Below are 13,870 nucleotides of genomic sequence, written 5' to 3' on the forward strand. Positions count from 1 at the left end.
TGACAGCTATACACACCTGCACATATGTGTCGAAAGTCCAAAGAGTTCACCATAAAGTACAGTCTGGTCTCATTCTAGTCCCATTATTAGTGATGCTCCTCTCAGGAAACCCCCCTGAATGGCAAACCTGGAGATGCAAAAATGTAAATAAAATCAAACAAATCTTAATTTGTCCCCAGCACATGTGCGAGTTCTTCTTGAAGCCATTATCAGTTTTATATCTAACATGTTTTGTGACTTCAATACTTCCATCTCATCTGCCAACATGTTATGAGAGGAAACCGGTGGACTCTGAATATTAAGTTGAGGATGTTTGGTATGAATGTTAATTCAGGAAAACCTCATTAAAAACCCTCCTGAAAGAGAAGCACATCTCATCAAAGCCCTGATCAAATGACTTTTACGATATTAAAGCTAATTCATGTAATCTCCATTTATGTGACACGTTTTCTTCCAAATGGAAAATATTGCATGTAAATACAAGCAGGGAAAACAAACCAAGCTCTTAAACTGTTTATTGTGGTTACGTTTAATAGGTTCTGTACGGCAACAGGATTCAGACGAAACCTTCTTCAGCGACAACAAATTTGTGTTGCGCATATGATGCAAAACAGAATCGTTTTAAAAATAAAAACCATATACTGTATATTTACAAAAATCGGACTATGTACAGAATAAAATATTTAGCCTACGGATAAATCCAGTGTACATACTGTATTAAAAAATACTAAGTGAAACAGCAGTAGTTTGCACATTATTCTCATAAAAATGCATGTGTTAAATTATCAGCTTGAAAATAAAAATTATTTTGCACTTTTAGGTTTCTACATTTAGGAATTGAACCCATAACCCTGGCATTGCTACACAAGCAAGCATACAAATAAATGAAAAAGAAAGAAAGACTTTGTGGAATAATTCTACTAGCTCACTCGTCACACTGCCAATGGAAGGTCAAGTTGAGCGCATTACATTGTGATCTGTTTTCCATTGCACATTACAGCCAATGTACAGGATCCGGATGTACACACAGAGAACTGTGCACATACTATATAATTCAGAAATAGGAAGACTAGTAGACTATGTTTGTATGCTATTCCACATGTAGCTTAAATCTGATTGGACTGCTAAAAGATATTTGAAAAAGTACAAAAAGAAAAAAACATTTTGAATGTAGCCATAGTTCAATTGACCCAAAAATGAAAATGTGCTGAAAAATGTTCATCCAAGATGTAGATGAGTTTGTTTGTTCATGGAAACAGATTTGGAGAAATGCAGCATTACATCACTTGCTCACCAATGGATCCTCTGCAGTGAATGGGTGCCGTGAGAATGAAACAGTCCAAACAGCTGATAAAAACATAACAATAATCCACACCACTCAAGTCCATCAGATAACAACTTATCCGAAATATGCATGTTTGTGAGTCCATAATCCATAATAATGCTTTCTGTAGTGAAAAGTCCAACCCCTGTTGTTGTTTCACATCAAGATCAACCACATATTTATTTAGAACTATTTTGGACCCTTTTTTTTTTTCTTGTAAACGATGCTTGATACTGTACTTCTCTCCTGATTCAGACGAGGCAACTTTTTCACTAGAGAAAGCAATATTTGGGCTCAACATTATGGACTCATATTTTAGCCAGAAGTTTAAAGTTAAACACGTCTTAACAATGGATTTGTTTCTTACAAACACACAGCTCTTCACTTCATAAGGTGTTAATTAAGTGGTGTGAATCACTTGTGTGATATGTTATCAGCTGTTTGGACTCTCATTCTGACGGCACCCATTCACTGCAGAGCATCCATTGGTGAGCGAGTGATCCAATGCTACATTTATTCAAATCTGTTCCAGTGAAGAAACAAACTCGTCTTGGATGGCCTGAGAGTGAGTTTATTTTCAGCATATGTTAAGTTTTGGGTGAACTATTACTTTAAAATTTCTTTGCCATCAGATTAGTTCAAATATCATCAATCATATTATAAAACTGACACTGCATAGTAGTTCTTGGTGCATAATGAATTAAATAATAAGAGTGTATCCGATGTATCCGAAATGTTGATTTGTCGCCCTGAGAGTTCTAAAGGTTAAACATTTCAGATGAGACAAGTCTTACATTTGATAAGATCTCTTAGCTGAGAGGTTTTGCTTTAAATGATTTTCTTTTTTTCATGGTTTGGCTTCATTATTTACAGCCTTACTTGTTTTATTGTCCTGTGGCAAAGGTTCCTCTGAAGCTAATGGAAAAACAACCTTCAAAAGACTCTATCAAAGATGAAATGACACGTGCTTCTGAGCCTGATTTGACTGGGAGGTCTTCAGACTGTGCTGTAAACGTCTGGTAGGAAGCCCAACTTTCTTTCCATGACGGCAGAACTAGACATCAGAAGTGTTCAGAGGCAATACAGTAGTTAATTGAGTCAAGGACATTGTTACCCATAATGCTAAGATTTTGTCACATGCCACACCAACACAAACAGTCTGTTCAACATCAACATCCAGCAAGTCTCAGTACATCTGTGATCAAACCTGTAACGTTTACAAAGAAACTGACATCCTAAATGAATAGTTTATAACTAATTTCTCTCCCAAAAAGAGCATTCTGTTATCATTTACTCACCCTCATATGCCACTGTTATTCTGTGAAACACAAGAGAAATGTAAAAAAAACAAAATCCATGGCAGCTTATTCCATACAACATCTGTCTTGATGTCTATCAGAAAGACAAAAACACCATTTAAAGGATCTTAAAGGCCCATTGGCACAAAGAACAACAACTATAGATGTATGTGCTTATAATGATGACTGTTTATAAAAAGCACACACTGTAGTTTGGTTGCCTGCGGCTTTAAATGTTTGCGCCTTTAAAGATGGATGAATTCTGATTGGCTATTAATGTTTATATCGTTCATATGAAAGTCATTCCAACAATATCGTTTATTAAAACTTCACAGTTATTGTCCTTGGTGTGAAAGTATAAAAATAACTATAACAGTAATTATGCCCACACCAACACAATATGATTCTGTTATTCCAGATTTGCGCGCTCTTTAAAGCAGAATGCATTCTGATTTTTTTTTAATCGTACATCAGCTCGAAAATAAAAAACGTTTTCAAAGTGATTCCAACCATCTTCCTCTGTGTCATTAGTATTAGGCTACACTGTAAAAAAAACAAATTACGGTAAAAAAAACGCCAGCTGTGGTTGCCGGAATTCTATTGTAACAACATTTTAGGTTTTATGGTTCTAACTTAATTTTACAGTTAAATGCAGTAATTTCATTAACGGATATATACAAACCTATTGAAGTACTGAAGTCTGTTTTGTACCTTTGAAATACACTGATAACCACCAAATGCAGGTGCTGAGAAAGTCACATGATGAACCAAAGCAGCTTTTAAATAATAACATATATAGAAAGTGCACAGTGTCATTCACACAAGCACTAAACACCATCATGGTGAGACTCATTAAACTGAAATATGCAATAAACATTAATTTAACAACATTAGATGTAACGTACAACCCTGATAAACATAACTGATAAGAAAAAACTAAGAAGAAACATAAATATTTCAAAGAAAAAACATCAAATTCAAACTAAATTTGAAATGCAACGCAGGGAATTCTGGGAACGTCAGTTTACGTTTTTTTTCCTGTAAATTTTACAAGAACTTACCATTTAACAGTTTTTTACCGTTAAAATCATGGTATAGCTTGAATGAGCCAGTGCACTAGCAAGGCCTTTATTTGATAAACACTTTTGTGAAGAACAGACCCAAAGTCATTCTTCACTGATAACCTTGCCCTCCACTGAAAGCTCTGAAGCGCTTTCACATACATTCAGATTTTCATTTGTTGCAATTAATCACCACACATTATCCATATGTATTATGGATAATAAGATTTGAGAGCTGCAGTGAATGTAGGCTAATGCAAAAGCCACAAACTTGTGGCTCCCAAAAACAAAGATCAGGATCTTGCCTTTCATAATAATACGATATGATGATCAATTTCTAATGCACTAAAAGAAGTGAGTAAGTAAGTGAAATACTGCCAAGTATGGTGACCCATACTCGAAATTCATGCTCTGCATTTAACCCATCCAACGTGCACACACACAGCAGTGAACACACACACAGCAGTGAACACACACACAGCAGTGAACACACACCCGGAGCAGTGGGCAGCCATTTATGTTGCGGCGCCCGGGGAGCAGTTGGGGGTTCGGTGCCTTGCTCAAGGGCACCTCAGTCGTGGTATTGAGGGTGGAGAGAGCGCTGGACATTCACTCCCCCCACCTACAATCCCTGCCGGCCTGAGACTCGAACCCGCAACCTTTGGATTACGAGTCCGACTCTCTAACCATTAGGCCACGACTTCCCACAAGAAGATACCTCAATTACTGGTCGTTGCAGTCTGTTCTTCACCATTATGATCTGAATCAGAATCCCATGGCTCTGAATAACTAAAATTCTAAAATGAATGCTGCAATAAATGTATCTATTTCAGTTGACCGCCAGATACTGATTTGGATATGAATCCAGATCTCAAGGGTAGTTTTAGGGGCTTCTTGTAATAGTGCACTAGGGTTTACACCATAAAGATATTTGCAGGACATATTACATATTTTTCAAGTAGAAATTCAAAAACAAAAACTCAAAGCTGAAAAAAAAAAAAAAGATATTATGCAAGGAACTTTTTGGTACGTTAATGAGATGCTTGCACACTTAACATCTTGCTGTCACAATTAAAAGAGAAAATTAAATAACCTTTGTGCGGTTTCTTAAATGCTCAATCATTGTCTATAAACATGCTTTGCTGCGCTTCTTGTTGAACTTCTCATTCTCTTAAGAAGTCATTAAAAGCCACACAAACAGTAACACATTGCCCAATCCCATCTGCAGCATTTGAGGGGATTTTATGCTTGAAGTCTTGAAAGTTTCCCTGTGGTTTGGTACGCATGTTGGATCTAAATAAAGTGACTTGTCAAACGGCCACGGGAAGCTCAGAGCTTTTGTGAAGCCAAAACAGAGGCAGATTTCCAGTAAACATGAATTACTCTGTGGCGAAACCATCCCGCTTGCACTTACGAATAGGGGTAAGATTTGTCAGTGGAGCTATATGCAAAAATTTGAAAGTGCCATACTGCCAAAGAAACTTCCATCACTTGCTCGCCAATGGATGCTCTGCAGTGAATGGGTGCCGTCGGAATAAGAGTCTAAACATCTGATAAAAACATCACAATAATCCATAAATAATACACCACTCCAGTCCATCAGTTAACATATTGTGAAGCCAAAAGCTGTTTGAAAGAAACAAATCCAACATTAAGGCATTTTAACATGAAACTGACACATTTTAACCTTAAAATGCCAAAATACGAGTCCATAATCCAAAATAATGCTTCATCCAGTGATAAAGTCCAATCCCTGTTGTCCTCGTAACATCAAAATTCTTTCAATGCTTTCATTTGTAAATGGCACTTGAGCTGTTCAGATTCAGAGCAGATTATTTTTTTAATTGGACAAAGTTATGAAAAATGATAAAGCCATAGAGGACCCATATTTTAGCTGGAAGCAACAGTAAAACGTCTCAATGACGGATTTGTTTCTTACAAATATGCAGCTTTTCTCTTCACAAGATGTTAACTGATGAACTGGAGTGGTGTGGATTACTGTGATGTTTTTATCAGCTGACTCTCATTTTGACGGCACCCATTCACTGCAGAGCATCCATTGGTGAGCAATATGACACTAAATTTTGCCAAATTTGCTCTGATGCAGAAACAAACTCATCTACATCTTGGATAACCTGATGGTAAGTTTTAAGCAAATTTTCATTTTTGGGTAAACTATTTCTTTAAAGATCATTTCAAGAAAATTACATGGTTACAGAGAGATTTTGGTGGAGCTTTCGTAAAGCAGCATCTGACAACAAACCTTTTTTTTCTCTCTGTGAAGAGTTTTCTCTTGAAGGGTTCACAGATTTTTTTTTAGAATAATAAAACACAAAATTCAACCAGGATTCAACAATGGTAATCACATTTATACAAGAAAGAAAATTCAAATCAGTTAACAATGCATGTGACAAACACACAGCAGGTTCATCAAGAGGCAAAACAATGACTTGAACTGGATGATACACACTAAACGGTTTATAAAATTGGGAACAGGCGTTTATTTGCGCAGTAAAACATGTTTTATTGTATTTGATCGCGTGACCAAACACTATTCCCAATATAACATAAAAATATTGGGGAAACACACTAGCTACATTCCTAAACACTTAAATTAGTCTTCATATAAAATCATTAAATAATTAGATGAACGAGTACAATGAAATAGCAAATCAAATCCTCATTTTAATGTTGAAAAAAAAGCATAACTCTGCATGCATTCCTATGGGACTTTCAGTTAAATAAACGAATGACATGAAAACTGACATCAACATAAGCATGTAATTTTGGACAACTTCAGATATGTTGTTAAACTATAATTATGGTTCCTAGATGTATAAACCTGGGACTGGTTTTCCAGACAGGTTAGACAAATTCTTGGATTTTAAATGACTTGACTGATGCTGGAAAAATCAGTTTTGAAAGTCTACTGACTGCCACAGACATGAAGAGAACATCAGACTTGTGGTTAATTTCAGATTTAAAAACAGAATTTAAATAAAAATCATAATAAAGAGTCAAAATAGTGGTTAGAACATGTAACAATAATATAGCTGCTTGAACATTATAATCCACACTGTAAGAAAATGAAAATTCATCTGAGTGTTTGCTTAAAGCCTCACAGTGAAGGTGTCAAACCATCTGAATGGACTGTCTTTAATGTTTCCAAGCTGAACACTTTCACCTGAGATGGCCGTTTCAGCAGGGCGTTCTGAAATAACACTGTACTTGCACCAATAAATCAAAACTTCACTGTGTGAACTGCTTCTGGACTGCACGGTTTACTAAAACTGAACGGCTAACGATAACGTTTGTTCTGTACATTCAGCAGAATCTCACGAAAACGGTCAAGAAATGTTCAGCTCACCCCGAAAATCAAAAGAAAGAAATGAGAAAAATTTTGCATAAAAAAAGCAAAAGAGTTGCACTTTTTTTTTTCTTTTGCATCTTAACATTTTAATTTTCCCATTACCGCAATAAAAAAATGTCTGGTATCACTTTAAAGCCTTATAAAAGTAGTTGTAATGCATTAATTATCCTCGAAATGCACATTATAATGTATTGTACGATTACAACAATTGTAATCATTGTATGAGTATAACGAACAAACCTGCAAATATAATAACGCATTTTAATTATTATTTATGAAAAGATAATGCATTACGACGTATATTATGAATACCTTTATAATGCATTACGCATAAAGGCTTTAAGTAAAGTGTTACCAAAAGTTTAATTAATGTGATATGGATATTGTTCTGTATAATGTATGTTTCATTTTTGTAAGCTGTGCTTTGATTTATTTAAGAGGTCCGTTTGTGACATCTAGTGGTAAAAAATGTTATTGCACTTCTCTAGAACGTAACCGGAAGTTTAAAAAGTTAATAAGGAGAGACTGTGATCGGCATCTAGGGACGCGTTGTTGTTTGCTTTCAGGCTTTGTGGTAGATACGACCGTAAGTCACTAATTTTATTTTGAAAACACCTGTAATATTTCCTTTGTTTTAGTTTGATGAAAAAGGGTCAATATTGACATGTTTAAAAGATTGATGTTCGGTCCTGAAATCCATTGTAATCTGATAGCTAACATGCTAACATAGCTGTGCAATTGCTTATATGTGCACGTCACTAACGCACTTTGATTGTTTATTTAGTTGTTTAAATATGTTAGCGAATGTTTAGAAACATGGAAGTTGTATATTATTTACGATATTTTGTAATCATTTTGTAATTTGTACCTTTGTGATTTCTTTTTAGTTTTACAAGAAAATCAAGTAAAGTATTAATCTCGTGCGCAGGAAGAACGAGTGATGGTGCTTTATTTCTGTTAACTATCTGTCAACGCTTTGGTTTGGAACACCACTGCCAGGGCAGAATAGTAAAAGGTCGACTGCACAACGGGAGAAGACAAGCAAGCACAATCTTATCAAGTTACACTGTAGCACCAGGATGGACGAGTCACAGCCTTGCAAGAAAACAGAGGAAGCTGACCAAGCTTTGGAAATAAGATCACGGTCAGGCGGATCACATCGGTCTAAGAGATCTTCAGCTAGCGCCGCTGCTACCACAGCAAGAGCTATAGCGGCAGCGTGTAAGGTAAAAGCCTCCTATGCAGAGAAGGAAGCCATCATGTTGAAAGAGAGAGCTCAACTAGAAGAGCATCAACAAAAAACACTAGCTGAAACGACACGGAGGAAAGCAGAGGTTGAGGCTGAACTGTATGTGTTGAAAGTTCAGAAAGAAGCTGTAGCAGCATCTACAGAAGCAGAAGTTTATGAGGCTGCAATTCACAGAGAAGATGGACTAGATGTCGACCTGGAAAAACTTTCGTGTGTCTCCAACAGAACTGAACGCACCAGAAAGTATGTGCAGACACATTTTCAGCTACTGAATGCTCCTGATCTGACTTCTAAACCACAACATGCAAGTGAGAGTTCTAGTTATGTGACGCGGAGTTATGTTGCAGGCTCACATAGTTCCCTCTTTCCGACGGAGAAAGAGAAGTCTAATGCAGAGACCGTTCCTATGAGGCAGAAACTCACAGTTCAACATAGCCACCAAGGAACTCCTTCACAAGTTAAGACTGAGCCATTTGATGGAGATGATGAGGTTATGCGTCAAAGGCATGTATGTACACTGCGTGAATCAGACCCATCCTCTCAAGTACCTGCTGGGTGCTCTGCTCCAGCACCGCCACACACAAATGACTTCACTACATATTTGCTTAGGAAAGAAACGGTTAGTTCCGGCTTGTTTCAATTTGATGACTGCCCTGAAAATTACTGGGCGTGGAAAACGTCTTTTAAAGCTGTAACCAGTGAACTTAATTTAACTAGTAGGGAGGAGATTGACCTTCTCGTCAGATGGCTTGGTCCTGATTCCTCCAGTCATGCCAAACGGATTAAAGCAGTTTATGTCAGTAATCCTACTGTAGGAGTTGGAGTGATATGGCGTCGCATGGAAGACTGCTATGGATGTCCAGAGGTCATCGAGCAGGCAATGTTAAAAAGACTTGACGCTTTCCCTCGCATCACAAACAAAGACACCCATCGTCTAAGAGACCTTGGAGATTTGCTGCTTGAGCTGCAGTCCGCCAAAGAGAGTGGCCGTTTACCTGGACTTGCTTACCTCGATACAGCAAGAGGAGTTAACCCCATTGCAGAAAAACTCCCATTCAGTCTTCAAGACAAATGGATAACGCAAGGTTCCAGATACAAAGAAGACCATAACGTATATTTTCCTCCTTTCAGCTTCTTTGTTGAATTTGTTAGTAGACAGGCAAGAACTAGAAACGATCCTAGTTTTGCACTCGCTTCAACTGGCTCTTTGAACAGCATGAAAACTGACGGAGCTGCCCGGTCAAGTAATAGAACTTCTGTCTTCGTCAAGAAAACTGAAATAATGGCTGCACAATCAAACCAAGACAGAACCTCAAAAAAAAATGTAGAACCAGACAAGGTCTGCACTATGCACAATAAACCTCATCCACTCCACAAGTGTCGCACATTCAGGGGCAAGCATTTGGATGAAAGGAAAGCACACCTGAGGGAAATGTCTATCTGTTTTAAATGTTGTGCTTCCACTAAGCATGTAGCAAGAGACTGTAAGGCGTCGATTAAGTGCCGAGAATGCAATAGTGATCGACATGTTGCAGCCATGCATCCAGGACCTGCTCCATGGTCTGTTGAAGTGCCTGAGTCAAAGGCAGAGCAAATTATGGAGTCAGAGAATAACACAGGTGAGGACACTGGAGAGGTCACCAACAAGTGTACAGAGATTTGCGGAGATTCTAGTAAGCCCAAATCATGTTCAAAGATCTGTCTCGTGAAAGTTTATCCCTCTAATCAGCGTGAGAAGGCCAAACGCATTTATGCTGTACTGGATGAGCAGAGTAATAGATCTTTGGTGAAGTCTGAGTTTTTTGATCTGTTCAACGTTGTTAGCAGTTCTTCCCCTTACACATTGAAGACGTGTTCAGGCATAGTGTCTACGGCGGGGAGGAAAGTGAGTGGATTCTCCGTCGAGTCGCTTGATGGGAAAACAGTAGTTGCTCTTCCACCCTTGCTAGAGTGTAACACCTTACCAGACGATAGATCTGAAATTCCTACGCCTGAGGTAGCTGTGCATTTTCCCCACCTCACTGCGGTGTCAGATAAAATCCCGCCTTTAGATCTTGGTGCTCCTATCCTTCTCCTGTTGGGGCGAGATATTCTTAGTGTGCACAAAGTGCGTGAACAACGCAATGGACCCCAAAACACACCGTATGCACAGCGCTTGGATCTGGGCTGGGTGATAGTGGGAGAAGTTTGTCTTGATGGTATTCATCATCAATCCGGCGTGAATACTTACAAGACAAACATACTTCTCAATGGACGAACTTCATACTTCTCTTTGTGCACGAAGGGCATTAACGTTGTGGAACGAGGTGAGACACCTCTCTTGTCATACATACCTGACCCACCATGTTCTCTCAAATCTAATGAGAGGTATTCAAAGAGTTTGAAGGAGAATGTGTTCTTCAGTTCTCCAGAAGATGATAAAGCAGCTCTGTCTGTGGAGGATAAAGTCTTTCTAGACATAATGAACAAAGAGGTTTACCTGGACAAGGAAAGCCACTGGGTGGCGCCACTTCCATTCCGCTCTCCAAGGGTTCAACTCCCAAATAATAGAGAGCAAGCTATGCAGAGGCTAAGCTCTTTACAGCGCACTCTCTCAAAGAAACCAGTAATGAAAACACATTTCTTTGACTTCATGCAAAAGGTGATTGAGGATAAACAAGCAGAACTAGCCCCACCCTTGCAATCGGGGGAAGAATGTTGGTATTTGCCGATTTTCGGTGTTTACCACCCCCACAAACCTGATAAAATTAGGGTGGTTTTTGATTCGAGCGCCCAGTTCGGGGGGGTTTCCCTCAATGATGTTTTACTGAGCGGTCCTGACCTCAATAATACACTTTTGGGTGTGCTCTTGCGCTTCCGTAGGGAGAAAGTGGCTGTGATGGCAGACATAGAACGAATGTTCTATTGTTTCAAAGTAAAAGAGCAACATCGCAACTATCTTCGCTTCCTTTGGCACAAGGACAACTGTGCAGAAAAGGAGATAATTGATTACCGAATGACCGTACACGTCTTTGGCAATAGTCCGTCGCCAGCAGTCGCAATATATGCCCTGAGACAAGCAGCAAAACTCGGCGAAGCGGAGTGCGGAACGGACGCTAAGAACTTTGTGTTGCGCAGCTTCTATGTAGACGATGGTATAACATCTGTCCCTACCGAAAGAGAAGCCATTGATCTCCTAAAGCGCACACAGGCAATGCTATTGAAGTCAAGCTTGAATCTGCATAAAGTGGCTTCCAACGGTGCTTCGGTGATGGAAGCTTTTCCATCTAGCGAAAGAGCCAAAGATCTCAAAGACCTGGATTTCAGTAAAGACACAATACCTCTCCAACGCAGCCTTGGTATAAGTTGGAACCTCAAGACAGACTGCTTTACATTTAAAGCTTCACAGGATTGCAAACCCTTTACCCGAAGAGGGATCCTTTCCACCGTCAATAGTTTATATGATCCTCTCGGGTTTGTCTGTCCAATCACTATGCAAGGCAAAGCTCTAGTGAGGGAACTTTCAACAATCCAGGAGGATTGGGACACCGTTCTTCCATCAGACAAAGAAGGTCCATGGAAGGCATGGACTTCATCTTTGGCAGAACTTGATCGATTGCAGATACCCAGAGCTTATGTCCCAACCTCAGTGTGTGGAGCTCAACTTCGAGAGCTGTGTATCTTCTCGGATGCTTCTACTTTAGCCATTGCTGCGGTAGCATACCTTCGAGTTATAGACTTGAATGGACAGCCTCATGTGGGGTTCGTAATGGGAAGATCCAAGTTAGCCCCCTTTCCAGCGCATACTGTTCCGCGCCTTGAGTTATGCGCAGCGGTGATGGCTGTAGAGTTGATGGAACTCATAAAAGGAGAAATTGACCTGGAGCTTCACAACATCCATTTTTATACTGATAGTCGCATAGTGCTTGGTTACCTTCACAATGTAACACGCAGATTCTATATGTACGTGGCTAATAGAGTTGCACGCATAAGGAAAGCCACAGAACCTAGTCAATGGCACCACATCTGTTCTGAGCAGAATCCAGCAGATCATGCCACCAGGTTCATGACAGTAGCCCACTTACCTCTTACCAACTGGTTTTCAGGTCCAGAGTTCCTTAGGAAATATCGTCCTATAGGATGTAGCTCGGAGGAATCCTATGGACTTGTCCAATCAGAAGAGGATGTTGAAATTCGCCCTCAAGTGAACGCCCTGGCAACTGGCATTACTGAGCAGTCTTTAGACTCAAGCAGATTCCAACGTTTCTCGAGATGGAGATCTTTGGTGAGAGCTGTCACTACTCTTACTCACATCGCAAAATCTTTCTCACAATCTCTACCTAACAGTCTCTGTCGAAAGTGGCATTGGTGTGCAAAGACTTCAGATGTAGAAACATCACAAGCTAAGTCGACTATAATTAAAACTGTACAGCGAGAAGTGTACAGAGAGGAGTTTGAGAGTCTGGTCAAATATGGTAAAATCTCGCAGCGTAGCACACTCCTAAGACTTGACCCTTTTGTGGACGAGGAAGGTCTGTTAAGAGTTGGGGGTCGCATTCACTATGCTGACATCTCAGATCCAGAGAAGCATCCCTTGATACTTCCGCCCAACCATCATGTGACTGATCTATTAATTCAGCATTATCATGATCAAGTGGCTCATCAAGGCCGTCATTTTACGGAGGGCGCAATACGTAGTGCTGGATTGTGGATTGTCAGCTGCAAAAGACTTGTTTCAAATATCATCCACAAATGTGTGCTATGCAAGAAGCTGAGAGGTAAGATGGAGAGTCAGAAGATGTCGGCTTTGCCCCCAGACAGGGTTTCTGTAGATCCACCCTTCACATACACAGGTCTTGATGTCTTCGGACCTTTCACTGTGGCGACACGCAAGACAAGAGGACACAGCATTGAAAACAAGCGATGGGTCGTCATATTTAGCTGCTTGAGTACCAGGGCAGTTCACTTGGAGGTTATGGAGTCCCTATCAGCATCAAGCTTTATTTGTGCTTTGAGACGTTTTTTGGCTGTCAGAGGGCCAGTGAAGCATTTTCGTTCAGACAGGGGGACGAATTTTGTTGGAGCAGTGAAAGAACTTCAAATCGACAGTAGCAACTCAGAGCTGAAAGGCTTCTTGCGGAATCAAAGCTGCACCTGGACATTCAACGCTCCACACTCCTCTCATATGGGAGGGGTGTGGGAAAGGATGATCGGGATAGCCAGACGTATTCTGGAGGCGCTTTTGATGAAAACTCCCACAAGACTCACTCATGAGGTCTTAACAACTTTAATGGCAGAAGTCATGGCCATTATGAATTCCCGTCCTTTAACCCCAATTTCAACAGATGCAGGTATGCCAGAAGTTCTCTCACCAGCGATGCTCTTAACTCAGAAAGCAAGTGTTGCTCCAGCTCCACCAGGAAACTTTGAGTTTGGTCACCTGCACAAAAGTCAGTGGCGACAAGTCCAGATGTTAGCGGATTCATTCTGGAAGCGATGGAAGCAGGAGTACTTGTCCACCTTACAATCCAGAAGGAAATGGACGGAGGAGAGAGAGAATGTTCAAGAAGGAGACCTTGTTCTGTTGAA

The 13,870-nt window shown here is 39.8% G+C and overlaps 1 protein-coding gene across 3 annotated transcripts in view; it reads right to left on the reverse strand.

The window, feature by feature from the left end:
• Positions 1 to 6,027: 6,027 nt before the first annotated feature.
• LOC306871639 (multivesicular body subunit 12B-like) overlaps positions 6,028 to 13,870 on the reverse strand; it is a 33,189-nt gene continuing 25,346 nt past the window's right edge. The window contains exon 11 of one of the 3 annotated variants that reach the window (XM_079419704.1): positions 6,028 to 7,441. The gene's annotated coding sequence lies outside the window, so the exon portion shown is untranslated. The remainder of the gene's footprint in view (positions 7,442 to 13,870) is intronic. The other 2 variants (XM_079419705.1, XM_079419706.1) reach the window with 2 other exon arrangements.

This window comes from Barbus barbus (genome assembly GCF_936440315.1).
Source record: "Barbus barbus genome assembly, chromosome: 6".
Lineage (NCBI taxonomy): Eukaryota > Metazoa > Chordata > Actinopteri > Cypriniformes > Cyprinidae > Barbus > Barbus barbus.